This window comes from Pimephales promelas, chromosome 4 (genome assembly GCF_988280905.1).
Source record: "Pimephales promelas chromosome 4, fPimPro1.hap1.1, whole genome shotgun sequence".
In the NCBI taxonomy this organism is placed as follows: domain Eukaryota; kingdom Metazoa; phylum Chordata; class Actinopteri; order Cypriniformes; family Leuciscidae; genus Pimephales; species Pimephales promelas.
This window is the reverse complement of record NC_142772.1, coordinates 18,855,392-18,861,202: the sequence shown is the minus strand read 5'-3', so window position 1 is coordinate 18,861,202 and position 5,811 is coordinate 18,855,392. Positions and strand designations below refer to the sequence as shown.

General features: G+C 38.1%; 1 long non-coding RNA gene across 1 annotated transcript; it reads left to right on the top strand.

The window, feature by feature from the left end:
• Window positions 1–4,595: 4,595 nt before the first annotated feature.
• LOC148981680 (uncharacterized) lies at window positions 4,596–5,223 on the top strand. Its single transcript, XR_016168269.1, has 3 exons — window positions 4,596–4,750; window positions 4,841–5,009; window positions 5,100–5,223. It is a non-coding gene; the product is annotated as an uncharacterized LOC148981680 (long non-coding RNA).
• Window positions 5,224–5,811: the final 588 nt, after the last annotated feature.

Sequence of the window (5,811 nt, the reverse complement as noted above, 5' to 3'; positions counted from 1 at the left end):
GGGGGTTAGGGATCAGGGGGTGGAGATGGGTAGGATTAGGGGTGGGGTTAGGGATCAGGGGGTGGAGATGGGTAGGATCAGGGGTGGGGTTATGGATCAGGGGGTGGAGATGGGTAGGATTAGGGGTGGGGTTAGGGATCAGGGGGTGGAGATGGGTTGGTTTAGGATATGTAATATGTGGATTTCATGTTCTGCAGTGAGGACCATCTCGAAAACATGTTGTGGGTAAATCGGTTTCATATGTAGGCCTCCTCACGTGCTGATTGGGTAGATTACCTGAATGTGCTCCTCCCGAAGTTTGTTGATAAAACATCATGAGACCACACAAGCTATGATGGATCATTAATGAACATCACTATACATGAAATGTCAAATAGGAACCACAAATAACTGGAACTGTATAAATAAAAAAAAAAGACGCCTTTCTGACTGACTGTCAGGGAGTTCTGGTTGTAGCAAGGGGTGGTCCATAATAACTAGGGAAATCTAACTTTTAATTTAATGAATAATTCTCTATCTAGTATTTATGTTTATGTCATTACTGTCTATTTCATATTGTAGTTGAATGAATTCCATGTTATAACAGAAAGAAAAATGAATTCAATAGTTTTTCCACAAACTTTGCTCTGTTGTTTCGCCTGTACTGCTTCAGATACTTTTCTTGCGGGCCCACATGAGAAGAATGAGACACACATTAATTGGTGCTTCGCATCTCATTGTTCTTCAATTAGTTAGATATAACTCTTCTTATTATGCATATTCATTTATCACAGTCCAGTTATCTGAGGTCCTTAATATTCTTACAGTAGCATATCAGATATACATTTTCCTCTTAATTTGACCACTTTCAGATTACATCTCTCATGACATATGCCATTATTCAGCATCTTCAGACAAGATGCATCTATTTCCATAAGGATAATTTAAAACGAAATAGAGCAACTGGTTATTAAATTAACCAGTATTGGGGAAAGTTGGTTTTAAAGTAATGCATTGCAATATTGAATCACTCCCTAAAAAATAAATAAAATGGAAAGTAATGTGTTGCATTACTTTTGCTCACCTGGGCTATAAGCTTGCTCGTATGTTTTTAAAAAAAAATGTTTTGGACAGGGATGACTGCAGGTCATAATGGCACTGCTGAAAGGTAGGGATGTGCCAGAAGTTACACAACAGAAACTAACCCAAACCATACCCACACCCTAAACAATAACCACTATGCATTGGATTAAATCTAGTAGGCTATGTCTTAGTACGTCGATACAGGACACAGCAAGGACATCTTGTAACATGCAGCTTATTAAACCAACTGTGAAGGGCTTTTGGAATGCCCCCAAGCTCTGACTTGCAGATACCCACACTTGAAATCTAAAGGCCTTCATACCAAGTGAAATGAATAAGCCTCAGGCTGAAAGAAATGCTAATTGCCTATAAAGTAGAGGGGACAGGAAAAAGAAAATGCTTAAGAATAGGACGCAGGGGAAGAAAGTTCAACTCCTATACTTAAGCAATAAACAAAAGGCCTTGAAAAAGTAATCTGATTACATTATTCACATTACCTTAAAGGGATAGTTCATCCCTTTTCACCAAAATGAAAAATGGGGAGGGGGGGGGGGGGGGGGGGGTGGGTGTGTGTTTGCGCACAAAGAGTATTCTCATCGCTTAAAAAACTTAAAGGACAACTCCGGCGCAAAATGAACCTTTGGTCTAATTACACATTGTTACCTAGTCAACCGTTATCTGAAATTTGTTTTCATGATTGCCGAATGTAAATAGTTTTATCTCTAAAAACAGTTTAGCCTATAACGCTAGTAAAATGCGAGTATATAGGCAGAGTAATAAATAAAATTCGCTTGTTATTACCACTAACAAGGCTCAAAATAGCCCCACAGTAACACGACAGCACAAAAATTAGGATCCCTACATTCAAAAAGAAGCATTGAGAACGTTGTCAGTGTCCATACAGGTTAATAAGAATATATTTTATACACACAGTCAACTTCGCGAATACAGGAAGTAACCATCTTTGAAAAATAGTCTCTACCAGTCGATATATGAACGCCGATCCAAGTGCGCTGGTGAGATGTAAATAAGGTGATAAGTTGAGTGCGCATGTAGCATGCGCACAGTAGTCCACATGTACATATTGAAGAGAAGAAAACGGTTCGTGTTTGTGTTTCTTCCGAAAACAACGGACCATATGATATTCTACACAGTTCAGCGCACTTGGATCGTAGATCGACTGGTAGAGACTATTTTTCAAAGATGGCTTCTTCCTGTATTCGCGAAGTTGACTGTGTGTATAATAAAATATCTTCTTATTAAACTGTATGGACACTGACAAAGTTCTCAATGCTTCGGTTCGAATGTAGGGACCCTTATTATGCTGTCGTTTTGGTGCGGGGCTATTTTGAGCCTTGTTAGTGGTAATAACAAGCGATTTTTATTTGTCATTACTCTATGCCCTATATACTAGCATTATACTAGCGTTATAGGCTAAACTGTTTTTAGAGATAAAACTATTTACATTCGGCAATCATGAAAACAAATCTCAGATAACGGTTGACTAGGTAGAAATGTGTAATTAGACCAAAGGTTCATTTTGCGCCGGAGTTGTCCTTTAAGATTGAGCCACTCACTCGTACTATTTGAACTTTTCTGGGCCGGTGTAGCAGTCGATTCTGTTCCCTTTAGGAATGTGTGTTCCCCCCTCAAAGAGGCATGTCTGCGCATGCGTAGCAGGTGCATCAAAGCACAACTGGAAGTACGGAAAGCGAAAAAGGCCAAAACACATTGGCGCAAATTCAATTGTCAGCATAATAATGGTTCTCACACACAGTAATATTTCTGTCAAAACAAACTCAATGCCTAATATTATTGTCTTTATATTATTATGTCTGTATTATTTATAAAGATTGCAAAACGTCAGAGATGACAGGTTTATGAAATACAACTTTGTAAACAGTATACAAAATGTATTAATATTTTAAATGTCACCAAAATACACAAAAGAGTTCATCATATTATTGTCAAAAGGTAAACACATTTTCAGGTGACACTTTTTATGTTCCCTGCACTCCAAAAAATGCTGGGTTGTTTTAACCCAACTTTGGGTCAAATATGGACTAACCCAGCCGTTGGGTTAAATTTTTACATTACATTTTTAACCCAACATTTCGGGTTTGTCCATATTTGACCCAAAATTGGGTTAAAACAACCCAGCATTTTTTAGAGTGTGTATGAAAATAAATAAATATGAATAAAACCATATTGCTATTTTTCTTTATTTTTCACATGCAAGATACATGGGTGCAACAAAACATTCTAGTAATTAATGAACAATTGCTGAGGGCACTAATTAGTTTTAATTAATCAAGTTAATCAATGGTGTTATAAATTGGGGAGATGATCACACAACATTGTCACCTGAATTTCTATTCTTGCTGGCACATTCCAAAAACAATGGATTCAAAAATGTATGAGGAAATCATGAGCTATAAAACGCAAGGCACATATCCAATTGGTATTAAAAAAGAACATAAATATGTGATTCGCAGACGTTGCTCTAATTTCCAAATTCATGGTAAGTAATCTACTCTAAGTTCTAATTATTTTTGAAAGTGAAGATAACATAACTCCACAGACAGGAGTGAGGTATAGTAATACACCAAGACTTGATAGAAACAAAAAAAAAAAACATACTAGTCCATGGACTACAGCCTTCTTGGCAAATAGAACATAAAGTACCTATCCTGCAATTTCAGTTTAAAATATCCTATTTCTTTCATTAGGCATTCAGAACCTCTGTGCAGGTTATTGTTTAGACTTTACTAACAATAAAGCCATTTCAATAGATGGTGAACTTTACTACATCTCTTCAAAACAATGTATGGGTTTGAGGAAAAAAGTGGTCGTTGGACAAAAAGAGGCCAACCAAATTTTCACAGAATTCCATGCCACACCTTATGGAGCACACTGTGGAACAGAAAAAACCAAGCTTGCCATTTCAGCAAGGTTCTACTGGCCTGGAATGGGGGTGGACATTGATAAATGGGTAAATATTAAATAATTCCTTTCTAACTTTGTGAAACATACAAATGTATTATGTTTTGGGATGCATTTATCATGTGCTTATTTCTGAACATCAGGTTTTGCAGTGTGCCCAGTGCCAATTTAGTAGACTGTGCATCAAGCAGGAGCCCAAGTACATCCCAATTTGTGTAAGCTTGTCCACAGATGTGCATGGGATTTGAGACTGGTATTTCACATCATTTAAATGTTTTTTTTATTTTAATTTTAAGGTGGATAAGCCTCTGGAACTGCTAGGCATGGATTTAGTGGGGAAAGTCACAAAAACGAACCAGGGAAATGAATACATTTGTGTCCTCGTTGACTACTACACAAAATGGTCCGAGGCATATCCAATCCCAAATAAATCTGCAGCAGTTGTCTCGCGCTGCATTATAAACTTTTTCTACAGGTTTGGGGCTCCAAAGAGAATTCTAACTGACCAAGGGACTGAGTTTGTAAACCAGGTTTGTAGTTTGTGAAATGAAATAAATTCAATATGCATGAGAATTTAATGGTTTCACGCATTTGTTTTTGTTTATGTACACTAATGTTAATGTATGTTTTGGAAACAGATCAATGAAGAGCTCTGTAGGTTCCTCAATGTGGAGAGAAGCCTCTGTGCTCCATATCATCCACAAACAAACGGGCTCGTGGAAAAATTAAATGGAACCATTCAGAGGTGAACCTTCATTTATGGGTTGCTTTATGGGAATGCAATATTCAGGGAAAGATTTGTCTTTGAAATTTACTCATTTTTTCATGACTCCAGAGCCTTGTGCAAACTGGTGGATACAAGACCAGAAAAATGGGATGAGTACCTAGATGCAGTAATGTTTGGTCTTAGAACCAAGACCCAACTGACAACTAGGTTCTCACCATTCTTTTTAATGTTCGGTATGGAGGCACGATATCCTTGTGAGGTGCCAGAGACATATGAGGTATGTGATTTTTTTTTTTTTTTACATTGTTCCAAATAAATCTCATGCATCAATTTAGTGAAATAATTTCAATCTTCAATGTTTCTAAAGGTCAACAGCACAGTGGAATCTGTAATAGCAGAGGACACGATTTCAAAGGCCATTTCTCTGAAGGAGAAAATGGACGACATTGTGAAAAAAAATGTAAGACAAAAACAGGACAGGAGACAGAGGGTGGCTGCGGTGGTAAATCAGGCACCACTTTTTTTAGGCCAGAAAGTTTTAAGAAAAAACATACGGACCCAACAGAGGAAAGGGGGCAAGCTTGAGCGCAGCTGGTTGGGACCATATGAAGTTGTTCATTTGCAAGAAAAGAGTGCAGATTTGAGGGATGAAAATGGCAAGATATTCCCCAAAATCAACACTGACCACCTCAAACCCTTTAAAGAAGAGACACCCCGGATACCCCATAGAATTACCCAAGAACCAAAACAGAGCAAAAGAGCAAATCAAGAAACGTCACGCCCTTCACTCGCACCTGTAGACCTCACCATCACCAAATCACATGAACACCAGCCCCCACCACCATCACCTCCATCCTTACCAATTGACATGTCTACTAGATCTAAATCTAAAAGATCCTCTCCCCTGTCTCCGTTGAATTCTTCAACCACAATGCCACTTTCCTCTCCTGTGTCCCACACCCCTACACGGATTTCAGAGGTATCCAATACCACAGACGCAGTGCATCGCTGTAAGTGTTGATTCACAGTCAGATCTCATAATAGATCAATATTAGTCTGATTTGTAATATATTTGTGAG